The sequence below is a fragment of the Notolepis coatsorum genome (assembly GCF_963971535.1).
Source record: "Notolepis coatsorum genome assembly, chromosome: 7".
In the NCBI taxonomy this organism is placed as follows: domain Eukaryota; kingdom Metazoa; phylum Chordata; class Actinopteri; order Aulopiformes; family Paralepididae; genus Notolepis; species Notolepis coatsorum.
In genome coordinates, this window is record NC_140171.1 from 47,720,178 (window position 1) to 47,739,624 (window position 19,447).

Genomic DNA, 19,447 nt, shown 5'->3' on the forward strand with positions numbered 1-19,447 from the left:
ACTGTTTTCCCCTGTCCTACGTCCCCAAGGACTTGATGTCAGCCCTGTACGTATTCATCCGCCGCGATGCCCACCGATCTCCACTCCAGGCTCCGTACGATGGGCCCTTCCGGGTCCTGGAAGCGGGACCCAAGAGCTTTATGGTGGACAGAGGGGGGCTTCAGGAGCGGATATCGGTGGACCGTTTGAAGCCTGCACACGTGGCCCCGGACGGGCCGGTGGAGCTGGCTCGGCCCCGGACGGGCCGGTGGAGCTGGCTCAGCCCCGACGGCGCGGCCATCCGCCCAAACCCACTCCTGCCGCAAGTTTGCGGCCCGTGTCTGCCTCTACCCCGGCAGCAGCCCCGGACTCTCCCCCATTCCAGCCTCGCCGCCGGCGCGGACGGCCGCCGGCTCGGGCCTTTCCCCCTTCCCCCCTGACTGTTAAGCGCAGTCGTTATGGTCGGGTAGTCAGGCCTCCTACGAGGGGCTGAGTACTTTGGGGGGGTTTTTGGTATGGGTTGGGGTTGCAGGGTATGTCTACTCTGGGTGTTCGGGGGGGGCCTGGCTGTGTTGTGTCACATTCTTAACTCTTAACACTTTCAGAGCCGGCCGTGTTTTCCTTTTTACCCCCTTGAATGCCCAGCAACCACTTCAATGTTAACGTTAATATCGCCTAATCTATGTTTTAAATTATGGCTAATGTGTCTAATCTGCCTGTCGCATTATCAATGACCCATTTCCAGTCAACATTGTCAACAGCGGATTGTTTTTTTATCGGTTAATTTCCGTTTTATAGCATTTTGAAAAGCCCTCGTTTTCAAGAAGAAAAAAAAAGAATCCCTGATAAACGCTGATGTACTGTAATATTCTAGAACGTTGTCATTGTTCGGCCTATTTATGAATCGTTTTCAAATAAACGCTAGATTATCGATAGTATATGTGTACGTATGCACGCTGGTGCCGCAAGCTGTAAATCGATTCTCTTATTTCCTGATCACTCGCACAGTCAAAACAGCCATATCACATATAGGGGGAAAGCTTATATCTCCGTGAAAAAAGGTCTGATTATCCTAATACTGGTAAAATAGATTCCTTACCTGAGATCAGATGGTATCCAAATGGATTATTCCAATTCCTGATCGACCATTCCAAAAATCTATCCTTTTATTGATCCAACGCGTATACTGTAAAACAGCGTATACACGCTGTGCTGAGGGTCCAGCATGAAGCTGATCGGCCCCGGTTACATGCGGGGGAAAGCAAAATGTGGAGTCCGGGTTTTTTCCCCCCATGCATTTTCATTGAGTCCAATCCAAAAGGGTGAATTACCATCTGGGAGACGATAGGGGGCGCTTTTTTCACATCTGAGCGCCTGGGGTGGCTGATTTACCAACGGTAGACTCGGTTGATGAAATATGAATTCAGATCACTAATAAAAAAAAGAAAAAAGAAAAAACGAATATTCTCGTTATGGGCATTCAACCCGCGAAAACTCGGGTTGGGCATTCAAAGTGTTAAGGGCAGGGGTAATATGAATGCAGTGTAAGATTCTAACTTGGATAGACTTGGTGCGGTTGCAAACAGAGATTTATTTTGCGTAGGTCCATGCATCCTGCCAGTCCTCGTCCGTGATCTCTATGTCCAAGTCTTTTTCCCAGGACTGTTTAGTGACAAGGGAAGATAAAGATGAATTAAGGTTTAGAGTACTATAGAAAATAGATATTTGTTTTTTAGGAATCTGCAAGGAGAGGGCTTTCTCCACCTGCGAGGTGGAACTGTTAATTAACAGTGAGGTGTCCTTGGTGATAAACTGCCTAATTTGTAAGTATTTAAAAAAAATCCGTTTTCAATAGGCCATACCGCTGCTGCAGCTGTAGAAAGGACATTAGGGTCTGGCCATCAAACAAGTGGCCAAGATTAGTTATGCCCTGCGTATGCCAGGTCTTGAAGACGCCGCCAATTTGGTCTGGCTTAAAGTCAGGATTGCCTACGATCGGGGTAAGAGGAGAGGTTAGCTTAGCTCGGCCCTCCACCTTACGGACAGGCCTTGACGGAGCATAGTGTGATGGGGTTAGAGCATATTTTCCTAACAGACTTAAAGTCTTTGATAAATAGTAGGTTCCACAGGGGGGACTTAGATTGCGAGGATTCAATGTCTAGCCAGATTGATAGTGGGTCTGATCTGAACCAACCGACAAGTACCCTAAGGTGTACTGCTAGTTGGTAATGTCTTATATTAGGTAGGTCTTCACCATCCATCTGTAATTTGGCCATTTTCAGACGCAGTTTTCTTCCCATTCCAAATGAATGAGCTTAGCCAGCCTTCTAGCACCTTGATAACCTTGTTTGTCAGCAGCACTGGAATCATTTGGAGAGGGTATAATAGTCTGGGGAATACGTTCATTTTGACGAGGGCTATCCTACCCAGCCAGGAGATTGGTAAAGGGGCCCATCTAACTAAGTCTGCCCTTATGGTGTCTAAAAGGGGGGGAAAGTTGGCCTTAAACAATGTATCATAGGTGGGTGTCACAAATACTCCTAAGTAAACAAAGCCGGAGGGCGACCAGCGAAATGGAAAGGGCTCGGGCAGGATCGGGATGGATTTAAGTGTCCCAAGTGGCATTGCTTCGGATTTGGAAAAGTACATTTTGTACCCCGAGAAGGTTCCAAGTGTGGAAATCATGCGGGTTAGACTTGGAATGGAAGAGTCAGGTTTAGATATAAAGATCAGTACGTCGTCCGCATAAATAGTGATTTTGTGCTCCCTCTCGCCCACCCTAATACCTGAGATCGCGGCTGACTGCCTTATGGCCTGAGCGAGTGGTTCTATGGCCATGTCAAATAGTAAAGGGCTAAGAGGGTCCCCCTGGGGGTTCCCCCGTTGTAGAGGAAAGTTGTTAGACCTAAGCCTGTTAGTCAGAACCGCCGTCATCTGTGAGTTGTAAAGAACCTTGACCCAGTCAATAAAAGTGTTTCCTTGGCCAAATTCAGCGAGGGTTAGAAACAAATACGGCCATTCTACACGGTCGAATGCCTTCTCCGCGTCAAGAGACAGAACCACCGCGGGGTGGTCTATCTCACGAGTCATTTGGATGATATAAAGGAGCCGTCTCATGTTGTCGGTAGAGTTCCTACCCTTAATAAAACCAGTCTGATCTTCGTTAACAATGAAAGGGAGCACCTTTTCTAGGCGCATGGACAGGATCTTGGAGAGCAAGAGCAAGGCGCACAGAGCTTCTTCCTTTGTAATTGGGGCATTAAGGAGCAAGTTCTGAGCTTTCGATACCTTAGGGAGGTGCAAGTCAGCGAAAAAAGCTTGCATGTCAGAGAGAGCACCATCGGGTCATTCAGTCCTATAGAGTCGGGCATAGAAAGGGTCAAACTCTTTATTAATAGTTTTGGTGTCAAAGGACCTGACCCCGTTTGAGTCCGAGATTGAGGCTATTACTTGGGTGTCAGCCCTCTTTTTTGCCAAGTTAGCTAGGCACCTGCCAGGCTTGTCACCGTGTTCGTACATTCTCTGTCTGGCAAATTTAAGAGAGTATTCAGCGTCCTGGATCAGAAGAGGGTTTAACGCAGTTCTGGTGGCCGTAAGCTCTATAAGCACAGCCGGGGCTGGGTTTGAAACATGTTGATTCTCAAGGTTGGCTAGTTTGGATTCAAGAATTTGCATTGTTCATTTTTCTTGCGTTTCTTGGATGCTACGTAAGACATAATCAGTCCGCGAGAAAAGACCTTGGATGTTTCCCAGAGCAGAGACGGGTTATCCGTAGAATGTGAGTTAATTGAGTAGAACATTTTAAATTCCGATTCATCCTTTTTTTTTTTTTTTTTTTTTTTAACTTTATTTTTTAGCGTTTATCGCTTTTTCTGGTCAAGCATGACCGACAGAAACAGGTTGAAATGGGATGTAGAGCAGGGGAAGACATTCTGAGAAATGACGGCGGGTCCGGGAATCGAACTCGTGTCCCCCAGATCCGTGACGAGCACGGTTTTCCCCGACGCAGAAATAGTGCCGAGATATGCGGTGAGCTACGGGAGCTCCCTCCGATTCATCCTTGAGGAGGTATGGGTTAAGACGCCAACGTCTCGACAGCGCCCTCTCTTCTGACAAGGAGTAGACCAGATATATAGGGGCGTGATCCGATAAAACAATACTTCCGATTGTGCAGGACGATACCAGAAAGAGCTTAGAGGAAGGGATGAAGAAATTCTACTGTTGCTCTTATGTGGGCCGCTAAAAAAGGTGAACTTCAGTTTGGATGGGCAAAGGGTTCTCCAGACATCTGAGAATCCGATGTCTGTACATAGGGAGGAGAGCATTTTTGCTTGCCTAGAGGGGGGAGCCGAACTGGGTGGGAGTTTGTCAAGAGACGGTATAAGGTGACAGTTAAAGTCTCCGCCCACAAAAGCATTCTCAGAGGCCAGGCCATTAAATTCAGTAAATACTTTGGATAGAAAGTCAGGGGAGTAGCCTGGGGGACAGTATACATTCATAAATGTCATTTCTTTACCCATGGGCCAATTTGTGATTCTGGTGGTATGTGCTATTTGCACAGATGTTTATCCCTTAGTATGCACACGCACAGTATAATATGCATGTAATAAATTGTTTGTTAATAAACTCTGTGTTACTTGAACAATTTTCACTGTGCTCCTAAATGTCTTTGTGGGCTCCTAAATTTATTTTTAGATTTTATTTATTTAAATTTTATTTAGGAGCACATGTGCTCCTTGGGAAAAAGGTTAGCGTAGAGCCCTATATATGGAGACATTAACATTACGTTATCAAACATAGGGACGAAGACTGTAAAAAAAAGTGTCTACAATGTTTTATAATCTTTATGTTAATTTTCATCGTAAAAATTCTGTGCCCCCGAAATACAAAAAAAAAACTGAAAATCAATTAACACTTTGAATGCCCATCACGACATAACTCGTGTTATCAGCCCGACCCCTGAATGCCCATCACGAGAATTCTCTTGATTTATTTATTTATTAGTGATCTGAATTCATATTTCATCAACCGAGTCTACCGTTGGGAAACCAGCTCCACCAGGAACTCAGATGCATTACCATCTCCCAGATGGTAATGCACCCTTTTGGAATGGACTCAATGAAAATGGATGAGAAAAAAACCCTCCGGAATCCACATTTTACTTCTCACGCATGTAACCGGAGATTATCCCAGTCATTGTGGAGCCTCAGCACAGCGTGTAATATGTGTTTTACAGTATACGCGTTGGATCAATAAAATTATCGATTTTAGGAATGGCGATCAGGAATTGGAATAATCCATTTGGATACCATCTGATCTCAGGTAAGGAATCTATTTTACCAGTCTTAGGATAATCAGACCTGTTTTCACGGAGATATAAGCTTTTCCCCTATATGTGATATGGCTGTTTGACTGTGCGAGCGATCAGGAACTAAGAGAATCGATTTTCAGCTTGCGGCACCAGCGTGCATACGTACACATATACTATCGATAATCTAGCGTTTATTTGAAAACGATTCATAAATAGGTTGAAAAATGACAATGTTCTAGAATATTACAGTACAGGGCGTTTATCACAGATTCTTTTTTTCCCCCTTGAAAACGAGGGCTTTTCAAAATGCTATAAAACGGAAATGAACCGATAAAAAACAATCCGCTTCGACAATGTTGACTGGAAAATGAGTCATTGATAAGCGACGGGCAGATTAGACACATAGCCATAATTTAAAACATAGATTAGGCTATATTAATGCTAACATTGAAGTGGATGGTGGGCATTCAAGCACTAAATGTGCGCCCCCTGCTGGGCACTGAAAGAAAAGCCCTGAAAAAATAAGTTAATTTCTAACCCTGCCTGGGGGTATGTATTTACAGTGTCAGAAATATTGTGTCTGTTACTAGGCTTGAGTAAATTGTAATGAAAAAAGGGAGAATATAAATTATGATTTATTTTTGCATCTTTGCCAGTGAATAACACCATGAAAACATTGAGGTTCTTCTGATTTCGCTCACTGAGCTCATTCAGCACCTTCTTGAGATCAAGTGTAAAAAAAATCTAAGCAAATGAATAAAGGGAAGATGATTAAACAGAAGGATTTGTAGATACAGTAATATATGATAATCGATTTTAATTATGAATTCATATTTTGACCTTGAACTTGACCTTGACCTTATTATGGCCAAATCATACATCTATGGATAGGGAAAATGCTCCTCTTTCCAATGGCAGGGTTGAATCTGGATTTAGTCATTTCCTTGCGGTTTTACGATAAAAGAGATATAATTAGCATTTTTTTGATAAATTCGTATTTCCGATAAATCGTATAAAACATCGGTAAAAATGAAAATATACACTTTGACTACTGTTTTGATAGGGTTATGGTCTTTACTCTTGGCTACAAAAAAAAAATCCTCTTATCACATTCATGGCCAACCATGTATGTGTTTGGGCGCCATGCTTAAAGGGCCAACCTATACGTGGTAAACTCGTATTTGCTTTTATTGCATTTTAATATCCTACTCAATGTCACGGAGCAGCACTGCAGATTTACCCTACTCTTGGAATTTGGAAAAGTGCATTACCGGCCAGATCCTGGTAGTGGCGCTGTCTCGAGAATGGAGTACTCCTTGTTTTCAGACCGGATGTAAAAATTTTTTCATTCAGGGTACTTTTTTTGTTAACCTGAAGCTATATGCCTTCATCAGATCGCATGGAATACCTTTTGCGATGCCGAATTCAGTATGCAGTAAAGGAATATAGCATCAGCCAATGGACATATAGATCTACCAGATGTCGATCAATAACGATAGGTTATGTATATAACCTAGTTATATGAGTATTGGCTGAGCGTCCCGCTCAAGCCTATTGAGATACCCCTTATCTCCTGTACTTACTGTACTCCACCACGAAACAACTTGTACACCCACACCTGACCGGGTCCCGCCTCTATGGAGGCGTAGCCTATAAGACCATGGCCCTGGTCACCAAACACCCTTCCTCGCCAAAATCCCGTTCCAGTAAAAGATCCCTCAAAAGGGAACTCAGGGCCGCTTAGAGCGGGACGCTCAGCCAATACTCATATAACTAGGTTATATACATAACCTATTGTTATATTTCGTATGGCTTATCGCGTCCCGCTCAAGCCTATTGAGATATGGGTTAGAGCGGACGCGAGACCCGACAGATGTACCCCCTGAGGACCCGTAAGCCCACATCAAGGGGTGCAGGGAGCCCTGTCACCCCATCCTTCCTAATGAAGGGGGGGGCGCAGTCAACTCCACCTGAGTGCGAACAAGAGGGAACTAGAACCCCTTGAACACACAGCACAGGCGGAACCACGTGTGGCCCATACCCACACACTCCTGCTACCCTACCAAAGGACGGGAAGCAGGAAAGGCCACAGACCCCAGAACCGCCTGGGAGACAGAACCCCCGGTCATGTCCATGAGGTAAAACCTTACAAAGGGGCCCGGGGAGGACCATGAAGCTGCAGCACAGATGTCCTCCACCGAGGCCCCACCCAGGAGAGCGGCAGAGGCAGCCACCCCACGAGTGGAGTGCGCCCTGATGCCCCCAGGGTGATCCTGCCCAGCCAATGTGTAGCAGAGGGCAATGCCCTCGCACAACCAATGGGACAGGCGCTGTTTCGACAGTGCCTTACCGGCACGAGAACCACCGTAACAGACAAAAAGCTGATCGGTAACCCTGAGGTCCTGAGTATGGCTGAGGTAAATCCCCAAAGCACGGACCGGACATAACAGGTGAAGGCCCGCATCTAACTCACTAGTGTGAGGAGGAGGACGAAACCACAATGAACCACAATATCCCGGGAGCGGAAGGAACTCCGGATATTCTTAGGCATGAAAGCAGGATTAGGTTGCAGAGTGGCACCGCAATCGGCCCGAAAAGACAGGCACTCTGGACGTACCGAGAGAGCACAGAGCTCACCCACGCGTTTAGCGGAAGTGTCAGCCAGCAGGAACGCGGTCTTGAAAGACAGCCGTTCCAACGGCGCCTGCTCGAGCGGCTCAAACGGGGCCAAGGACAACCGACCGAGGACTAATTGAAGATCCTAAGTCGGAGCCAAGGAGCGCTGCACCGGCTTAACGCGTCGAGCGCCAAGCAGGAAACGCTTCACAAGAGGGTGGCTGAACAAAACAGTCCCCTCAATTCCCTCATGATAGGAGGATATAGCCGCCGCATATACCCTCACCATCGAAGCCGACAGTCTACCAAGAAGAGACTGGAGATAACTCAGGACAGCATCCAGGGGCCAGGAGACTGGGTCCCAGCCCCCCGCCTTACACCACTCTTGGAACGCACACCATCTGCCCGCGTAAACCGCGACAGTGGAGGGAGCATGTGCACTCCAGATGGTCTCAACCACCGAAGGGTCCATTCTCTCCAGACTCACCCTCCCACCAGCCACACCAACAGCCGTTGGCCCAACATCGGAAACTGGAACAGTGACCCGTCGTGCTGTGAGAGGGCCGTCGCCGACCAAGGAATGACCCAAGGAGGAGCGACCAGAAGCTGGATCAAGACCGGGAACCACACTGACTTGCCCCGGTCCGGCGCGACCAGGATCACTGTCCTGCGCTCCCTCCGTATCCGCTCCAACAGCTGACTCAACAGCTGTACAGGAGGAAAGGCGTACAGAAGACCGGGCGGCCATGGAAAGGTCGAGATGGCATCCACCCCCAAGGGGGGATGATCTGCTCGACTGAGCGAGAACCACAAGGGGCACTTGTGAGAGCGTCGGCACGCAAACAGATCTACCGAGGCCTCCCCGAACTGATCCCAGATATGTCTGACTATGTCGGGGCAGAGTTCCCACTTGTCGTAATGAGGACCGCCCAGAGACATCATATCCGCCCCCATATTCTCTGTACCAGGAATGTGGAGCGCCCTCAGACTGCGCAGCCTGCGGGATGCCCATAGCCAAAGTTCGACCGCCGCCCGGAGCAGGCGGATGGAACGAGTCCCACCCTGCCTGTTGATATACGCCGCTGCCGTCATACTGTCTGTCCTGACCAAAACGTGTTCGCCTACCACCAGGTGGTCGAACCGTTTGAGGACCAGGAGGACCGCCTTCAACTCCAACACATTGATATGCGGGGTAGCTGGGCCAGCATGACCCGTCCAGCTGCCCCCCACTGCGTGGGTCCGACACGTCCCTCCCCAACCCGTGAGAGAGGCGTCGGTGAAGACCGTGACGTGTGAGCTCCTGCTGCCTATGGGGACCCCAATGGTGAGGATACCCAGCCTCCTCCAGTGGGCGAGATCTCCCCATATCGACAAAGGAACCATCAACCGTTTCCCTTTGTCCCTCACCGGATCTATTCTCATAGAGAGAAACCACCTCTGTATCCTCCTCATGAAGAGGAGGCCAAGAGGAACCACCGTGTGAGCAGATGCCATAATGCCTAGCAGACGCATCACTTGCAGCGCCGTGACCGTCCCTCCCAGACGGAAACCCCAGAGCGCGTGACGGAGAACCACCCGACGCTGCTCCGAGAGGGTTGCAATCATGGGCCTTGACCTCAACGTCAAGCCCAAGTACTCCACCTGTTGACTGGGAAGAGGGGTACTCTTCTTCCAATTCACAGCAAAACCCAGGCTGGTGAGGAATTCCACCACCAGCCTGGTATGAGACCTGGCAACCTCCTCCGAACGACTGAGGAGTAGAATGTCGTCGAGATAGAATAGAACTCGTAACCCCCGACGACGTAAGGGCTCCAGCGCAGTCGCCACGCACTTGGTGAATGTGCGGGGAGCCAGAGAATAACCGAACGGCATCCTCTGGTACTCGTACACTACGCCCTGAAACAGGAACCGTAGGAACTTCCTGTGAGGAGGGTAAATGGGGATGTGAAAATACGCATCCTTCAGGTCTATGGAGGTGAACCAGTCTCCCCTCCTGACAGCAAGCAGAAGGAGTTTGACGGTCAACATTCTGAACGGTCTCGCTACAATCAACCGATTGAACGTGGACAGATCCAGTATAGGTCTGACCCCCCCTGTTTTCTTGGGTATCAGAAAATAACGGGAGTAGACGCCTGACATTGTGTCCTCTCTCGGAACCACAACGACGGCCTGCTTTGCCAACAGAGATTGGATCTCGTCGGCCAGGGCTGTCACTGCTTCTGACCCTGACAATAGGGTCGGCACCAAACCTGAGAACGGAGGGTGGGGTTGTGCGAACTGCAAAACAAGCCACTCCCTCAACGTTCCCTCTATCCACCCATCCAGACGGCATTCTTGTCGCCATATGTGAAAATAATCCCACAGCGCACCCGCCGTCAACTGACGCTGGGCCGCAAGGAACAGTAGATAGTTGGCCCGGTCCCTCCCGCTGTGCGACGCACCCAAGGGGGGACCCTGACAGAAAGGGCCGGTTTGATACGGGAGAAGCTGTCATCAAACTGGTTGACACCCCCCCCCCCCCCCCCCCTGAACACCCCTCTAGCGCATGCTGAGTAGTTGTTCCGCAGCTAGACACGCAAGGCATGAGGACCCCATGGGCTCCTACATGCCGAAGCCCTGCAGTGATATTGCTACCACCCAAATCACGCTCGCCTCTCCTTTACAGACCACTGCCGCTGTGACGGGAGTGGGAGGCATCAGCGCGATACCCCGCCTGGCGAAGGCGAAGCCGGGGTAACCCTTGCTGTGCATTCAACAGAAGAGGCCTCGAGTCCCCCTGCTGACCACTGTAGCTAGTGGCAGCTGTAACACCAGGCTCATCCAACACACAACGTGTGGTGCAGGAACCACGCGACGGAACATTCTCACGGACAGACCCAGGCTCAGCCATCAACTGGGTGTCAGCCCCTGTCCCCATGAGAAGTGAAGAATGGGGCCGCATACGCTTCAAGGAAGGTTCGCGGCCCGCAGCCAAAGGAGAACGATCAGAGCCCCGCTTCCGTGGGTAACAGAGTGAGGATTGAACGGGGAGCGGGCTGCTCGCGGCAAAGTGATGGCGGCTTGTTTTACCAAACTCGAATTCACCCAAAATGGCCGATCCCTCAGCCGCCAAGGCTGTCGGCCTTGTGGTACCCTGTTGACTCTCCACCCAGGGCACCACTGGCGGGGGAAACATGGCCGCCTGTCGAGGATCTCGCCACAGTCGTTGACGAGACCGTGCTCCCACCTCTGGCTGCACAGGACCCAGATCAACAACCGCCTGCGCCTCCACAGAATGCCCAAAAAGACTATCTGTGGAAAAAGGAGTCGTGAGGAGAGAAAACCTATCCTCTTCCCTAAGAGGAGATTGCTCCAACCAAACAACCAATGTTGATAGCATCCTAATCCTCCCCGCAGTTATAGCTTGCGACTGAGTCAAGATCTCCATAACACCACAAACATGAACTATGTTTACAATGTCGGCTGGACCCAAAGTCCTACTACCCGACGCCAATGTGGATAGGAAACTAGCCAGCTGAGCCATAACACTGGCCGCCGCCAAATACCATCCTGTAGTGTCGCTGAAACATGCTCCGAAGATGCCAGGGAAAAGCAAACCTCCGGTAAGCTTTCAACATTACGAACTTTCGAAGAAGTGGTGGAGAAAATAAAAGCTAGCATATAATGGTAATGTCTGGTTAGGAGCGAGGGAAAATGGATGGATTATCCAATGGGGGGTTTATAGTGTCAATTGACAATGAGAATGGACAGATAGCAATAATTTTGTATATAGATTTAGCTCTACAAACACTCTCACGCATAGTTAAAACGTGTTATGATAATCTGGCTTTATAGAGTGGGGCCCGTCTAATCCACGTGGACGTCAATGTGTTAACATCCAAGGGCCCACATGTGGGCCCTCACGAGGATGATTTGCGATGCCACTTTGCCGACCTCTAGCGGCTCGGGTGTGCATTTCCTTTAATACAATATATAGATAGAATTAAAGCCCTATTTGTTGCCTGTCGATTGCCCTTTCAGATGACAAGATCCGTTCAGCGGTTCTCGAGTTACATGTGAGGTGTGCCCCAAAGTACGCAAAAGTACACATTACCACCCCGACTCCTGGGGCTCTAGTTCCGTCAATCATTTGGCGATCTCGTATTTCTTTGCACAGGGTTGTAGCCAATGAGTGTGGCTTTCCAATGATACCCCATCATATGATAATTGGGGATCTAATACGGTCTCTATTGATCGATTTATGATAAAGAAAAGCAGGGTCCCCCAATTGGGGGACTTTACGGCTTAACAGGTTAACAGGAGCACTTGGATTGGTCCCCAGGCGCGGCCCATGCCGCAGCCCATGTCTGCTCCCGACTGCCCTTGGGGGGAAGGAGGACGGTCAAATGCAGACACATTTCATCGGCGACTCAATGTACATACTGTGTGTGTGTTCCTGTGTGTCGCCCATCTCGCATGTGTGTGTTCATCTGCATAACAATTAAAGACTTCTAGGTTACCGGGAGCAATGTTGTCATTCCATATGATCATAGAATCCTGCACCATATTTTGCCTTATACTGTAGATCTGTGTTTCTGTGTCAACAACATGTGCTATGCACGCATGCTATATTATAATTGTCATCATCGGGCGTCATCAGGTCATGCTCCATCTCAATAACCAGTCCTCTGTGACACGGCCTGATGGGGTTTCAGCAAACAATAGAGGTGCTGTCGAACCCTCATCCTGCTAGAGTTACAGCGAAACATGAATGTTTGCCTGTCAACATGTAATTTTCTCTCTGTATTAGGCTTGGGCGATAAGATGATATTATCGTAGTAGGAAGACTCGCACAGCTAGCCTAGTTCCCAACAGTCACAGCACAGGGATTTCACGCATCATCTGAAAAACCCTGCTAGCTACTAGTCACAGTTTTATTGACGGAAGTTACAACAGGGCTTTTCAGGTGATGTGTGAAATCACTGCGTCCAGGCAGCAGTGGTTCGGCAAAAAGTAGTTCAGAGTATCTGTCATGGTTTTGGCCTTATTTCACCTTTCTGTGAGGGACAGCTGTTTAGTTCGTCTCCTGTGAGGGATAGCTGTCAATCACTGGCCTCTGTGGTTAATTGCCTCTTGGGTCGGCAGGTGTGTGGGCTTGATTGCACCTGATTCAGTGCAGCTGTGCCTATGGCAAAGCCGAGTCTATTTAAGTTTGAATTTTGCAGGGTTAACTGCTTTTTCATTTCCTTGTGTTGGCTATCCTTTTGGTCAGGCTTATTATATTAAAGTGTAGTGCTGCCCTATTCAGCATGTAGCCTTCTTTGTAGCCATCCTTGTTTTGGGCTACTGGCTTATTTTACACTTTATTTTATAGAGGCTGAGCCGTTTATGGTAGTGTTTTCTTGTGTTCTTTTGGAACTGTCCTTTGCCTATTATGGCACATAAACTCCCTTGGTTGAGGTTTATTGTTTTATGTTTTCAATATAAACTCTGTTTTTAGGAGTTGCCTTTGTGGCTTATTTATTTTTCTACAATACCTCTGCAGTACAGTATTGGGTGTTGTCCTGTTTTTTTGACTTTTCTTATTTTCTTAAATACTCACTTTGAGGCTTCCACCTGTAAATGTTGTTTTTTGTTGTTTGTTTTTCCCCTTCTCCTTGATGTCTGCATAAGCAGTTTAGTGGTTATTCATACACGGATAACTTAAAGAGTCCCTATTATCTGCTTGTGACCCACACACACACGCAGCCCTTACAGCAGTGGTTCTCAACCTGTGGTACGTGTACCACTAGTGGTACTTGGGCCCCCTGCTGGTGGTACTCGGAGGGATCCCTGGAATCTCAATGTTTTTCAAAAATTAAATAAAACCAGGCGGCTGGGTAGCGCAGCGGACTAAGCGCCTGCCTACCACCGCAGAGACACTGGTATCGAATCCAGCTGTCAGCGGGTGTGTATCCTGGTAAACAGCGCCTCCTACAGGTCGGTTGGGGTGCCTGCTCAGCGAGGAAGGGAACTGGGGGAAGTAGTGTGATCCTCCCACGCGTTACACTCCCCCAGTGAGAGTCCTCGCTGTCAGGTGAAAAGAAGCGGCTGGCTGACTCCACATGTATCGGAGGAGACATGTGATAGTATCTATCAACCCTCCCTAGGCCGGCAAGTGGGAGAAAAATGCGCGCAACGACCAGGAAGGGAATTGGCATAACGACTAAATTGGGATGGGAAAAAAATACAGAAAAAGGGGGAGAAAAAGTAGATAAAAAAAAGAAAAAAATTAAATAAAACTTTAAAATCAAAATACCAATACTACAATGAATGAAAATTAGCTTGAGATAATTGAAATTGGGGTTTAAAATAAGTTGTACATTTATTTGGTTGTTTTTAGATTTAGAAACAAAATAAATGTTTGTTTCTGAGTCTGATGTTGTTTCTGACGGACACTAGTACCTGTGGCGTGTGCACGATTAGCTAATGTTACAAGCAAGCTAGTGATGACTAGCCGAGGGATGTCGCAAAAGTTGCTCAAAACGGGAGATAATCGAAAGAGAATAGTGGAGAATATTTTTTTAACCAGAAGATTTCTTCACAAGAAAACGTGATGCACTGAATAAGCGCAAGTCCATGATTCAATCCTGCTGTACAACCACAGCCAAATCACAGGAAGCCTTGTATCGTGCCAGGGTGCCAGCATCCGCATAGCGAAAGCTGGTAAGTAGCCACACACTATACACACACAACGCCTCGACTACTGCAACGCACTGCTCGCTGGCCTCCCGGCCACTGCCACTAAGCCTCTTCAACTCATTCAGAACGCAGCGGCCCGCCTGATCTCAAACCTACCGATGTCGGCCCATGTCACCCCACTTCTTAGGGACCTGCACTGGCTCCCCATTGCTGCACAAATCCGCTTCAAGGCCCTCGACCTAGCATACCGTGCGGCAAAGGGAACTGCTCCCGCCTACCTCCGGTCAATGGTCTCTAACTACACACCCTCAAGACCCCTACGCTCTGCATCTTCTGGCCGCCTCAGACCTACTCCTATCCAAGCTCCGGGAGGGTCATCAAAGAGAAGTCGCCTATTCTCAGTCCCTGCCCCACAATGGTGGAATGAACTACCCACCCCAGTTAGGACAGCCGAAACACGTCCAATCTTTCGCCGTCGACTAAAGACGCACTTCTTCAACCATTATCTGAATTAAAAAAATTAAAATTAAAATCTAACCCTAACTAACCATACTGTCATGCACTTGTCCTAATAAACTAACCTACACTGTAGCACTCAACACTTTGATGAACATTGTTACTCAGCTGATAGAGTTGTGCCCTTCCTGATGGCTTGTCGTACAGAACTTGTAAGTTGCTTTGGATAAAAGCGTCAGCTAAATGACTAAATGTAAATGTAAATGTATATCGAGTGACTGAACACTTGTTTCTCAAAGCCGTCCGTCTCTTCTAAAATGGACTACAAGTGTTTTGTTGATTTACATCCACATCACTATTCATTCATCATTATGCTGTTACTGCTGTCGGATTAGACTTTATTTGATTGGAAGAAGATCCCTCGGGAAAGAGTCGGGATTTGATGCAGGATATCTGCAATATTATGGTAATTTTTTTTAACTAACCCGGCAGCAAATTACCTGCAAACAATAAAATATTTTTGTTTGATCGCGACGGCGGTTGACCGCAGGCACTCGCCCACTATGGATCAGCCCGCGCAAAACTAGTGTGTGTGTATGTGTGTGTGTGTGAGAGAGACAGAATGAGGGGGAGAGAGAGGGGGAAGAGAGAGAGGGAGAGAGAAAGGGAAGGAGAGAGAGGGAGAGAGAAGGAGAGAGAGAGAATGGGAAGGAGATAGAGGGAGAGAGAAAGAGAGAAGGAGAGAGAGAGGGGGGAGAGAGAGATGGAGAGGGAGAGACACAGTGGGGGAGAGAGAGAGAGAATCTGACAGACAGAGAAAGAGACACTTATTTATTTGTTTGAACTGTATTATCCCTCGCCTATTTGTGCATGTGTGTGAGAGAGAGAGAGAGGGAGAGAGAGAGAGGGAGAGAGAGTGTGTGTGAGAGAGAGAGAGAGAGAGAGAGGGAGAGAGTGTGTGAGAGAGAGAGGGAGAGAGAGATGGAGAGTGTTCATTCAGAGAGAGTGTTTGAATGAAGTACATTTGCTGAAATACAGTTAATTAATTTTCTCACTTGCTATGTGAGAATGTTAGTTATTATGTTCTCAATGCCCCTTGCATTGTACAGTGGCGGCCGCTGCCGCTGGTGCCTTGTGGGTCGCAGTTCACGTTAATAGGTCGAGTTGAAAATGTAATGCTCTGAGATGCTCAATGAGCAATCTCTCTCTGTCTCTCGGATCAATCAAATCAAATAATTAACACATGTATGTTGTCATTTTAAACAACTCACCATTCATTCATTATGCATCAGCAGCAGCTAAATAAATGTTATAGTTCACAACACAGCAGCGCGTTTTGAATCGCCAGCCTATTATCGTCTCAGCAAGCACAGTCAATACTTTTTTCCGTAGCCGCATTTCGCGGAGACAGCTGTAGTGTGTATAGCGAGAGAGAGAGAGAGAGCGAGAGAGAGAGAGAGTTACGTATCATGTATTAAACTAGAGTTAAGATCGCTAATCTACCTTGTTGTTGGCTTGTTGATAAAGTATATCCACTCTATGGCATTGTCCATCCAGCCTGTGTTGATGTCCATCCATTGTGCGCATCCATATAGCTTGTTGTTGAGTGAAGAGCTGTGTCTTTGTCCATTTCCGCCTCGAACAGCCTGCAAACTACCTGGCGTTCTATCGCCATGCTCTAAGACAAACTCTAACCATAACCAACTTTGAAAGAGTGCCTAAGCTTAACAGTCTAAAGAACTTGCAGTCACGGTACGCTCGTCTAAGACAAACAGCTGCCTGCATCATTCTCACAACAACACTATCTCCACCGATCACCAACCTAGGAATAATAACCTAGAAATTGGATTCGGCCAATGATTTGTCCGTCTTTCAAACGGTGTTGATTTGATGGATTTAACAGAATTATCCAATTCCATGGTGGTAGCTTTAGCTAACTATAAATCGAAATGAAAATACTCAGTCCTTGAATAAACCTGGCGCATTCTCTCTCTAAGCAAGAACCCGAGAAATGCGGCTATGGAAAAAAACTGGCATCGCGTCGGCCAATCAGAGCGTCTCCACGAAAATGCGGCTATGGAAATTCTTCACGGAAGTTCACGCTGCTGGGCTAGACCGCTTCAAATTGCGCTCGGATTCCAACATAATAGTCATATTTCAACGCACAACGCCGTATGCACTGATTGGCTGTGACGGAGACAGCGATCAAACTGTGACGCGCACTCAGAGCGCGATCGCTTCTAGCCCTCGGGCGAGAAATACGAAAAAATAAAAAAAACGTCACTTCCTGCTCAAGAAAACGATGTTTTTTTAATTTAGATAATAACGTTATATTGTGCATTGGAAATACAAACATACTTAAAATGAGTAAATAGTATTCATTTTAAACATGTTTATATTATTTATAGGGCTATAAAACACAAAAACGAAAAAGTTTTATTGTCTTCTTCTCTGATTTAACAGCAGCTGGCCAGCAGGTGGGTCGGCGCCCTTGCGCCCACTAGTGGCGAGCCGCCACTGGTGGCAGTGTAGATTAGTGTCGTAGGTGAAAATGGTCACAGGTGCAACAGGTCTACATCAAAGGGCACTGGTCTACATCATCATGGAGAGAAATCATCGTGGAGAGAGAAAAAGAAACCCTTCCATATGGTCAGTATTGATCACTTCTTAAACCATATACTGTATATCGATATTAACCCAGAGACATACAGGAGCCCCTTTGGAGCAGGAAAGACAAACAAATAAACAAGCACACTACATTGTTAGAATGTTAATTTAGCTAAAGAAAAACTATTTAGGAGCTATTTGGTTCCGGACAGAATTGCGTTCAGAATCAAGAAAACATCACACAAGTTCAGTTCACAACACAAAAGTATCACTTTTATGAATCACGTCCCGCCTGCCGCCCACTCCCGTTAAATTGACCCCCGTCCCGTGGGAATCCCGTGTCCCGCGGGATTCCCGACCAAATGTCAAGCCCTAGTCCACATCAAAGCCTTAGCGCGCCCCCACTTCCCCTCTAGCCATTTTCATTTGGAGGCAAAGAAACATGTATCAATATGACAGGGTTTTATAGTTTTAGCATTATGCAATACCTCTACAACAATTGACTTTCAGAATATACATTTGTACACGGACCCCCAAAGTCAAGCGCCTCTCTTTAAAAAAGAGGCACGTCGAAGTCGATTGGCGATTTAGCATCAGTTTCAGCTTCACAGGTTTGAGTTCAAGTTTCTTTATTAGTCACGTGTATGTTGTTAACACAAAGTTCAGCAGTAGTTGCACTAGACGCATTTGAGCACTAGTCATACGGTAAAATAAAGTAAGTTTTACTTTTGATTACATACCAAAAAAAACACGTATATGAAAATTAGGTTGTGTGTGTGAAAGTGACATTTCAAGTGCATACAACAGTTTTGCACAAGTGGAATTGGATATGAGAGAATGGAATGATATTTTAGAATGTCGCACTATATAAATATATGACAATGAGGATTTGTGTGTAAAAGTGACAATATACATCAGTATTGCACTTTACGTAAACAGTGCAGACATCAGGTAAGCAGATGTGCAAATTAAATTGGACATCTAGGTTTTTGAGTTAAAACTGCTTTGTTATGGGTGGCTGTGGTCCTTGGTGATGCTGTGAGCCTTTCCATGATGAGGCCCAGGATGGTTTGATTGATTGAAAATGTTATTAACAGATTGCAGAATGGGTACAATACAGTACAGCTCAATACACACAATTATTAAGGGGATGCAGACCAGAGAAAGACTTTTGTCTTGTTTACATCAGGGTCCCCCATTTTCAATTCATCATAACTGTAACTGAGGGGTACAATTCCCTGACTGTATTGTTAGATATGATATTTAATACCACTACCTCATGTACTTTAACTTCTGGCCACCCAGTACAAGATATAAGTATGATGAACACTTTCCCACCTGATGAAACGAATCCACACAAATGTACCAAATCGAAGGTTTAATACAGCAAAGGGTGTATACAACGATCACTTAATTACATTTATGATTTGAAATATGAAATATGCACTTTTATGGCAAATGAGTATTCGTAGGTAAATCAACGTTGAATGTCCAATCTCTGGTTACGCAGGGAGTAAGTATACAACCTGGAATATTTAGGAAAACGATAGCGATGGTACTTAAATGATTATAGCTGGATACACTAAGGGGGGGGGGGTCCCGCTGGTTGTAAGACAGTAGGAGGGGGGGGTTAGAGAAGCCGCTGGCGGTATCCCATCTGGCCGACGGTGTCTTGGGAGAATCCAAAGTCTTGGACACGGTGCCCACAGAACCTCGGACCGCAGACGAATACAGCTGGACCCTCTGTGGACGGTAGCTGCCGGTCCACAACGGAGAGACGTGAGGCGACCTCACTGGTGTCGAGCGCCGTCTCACCTG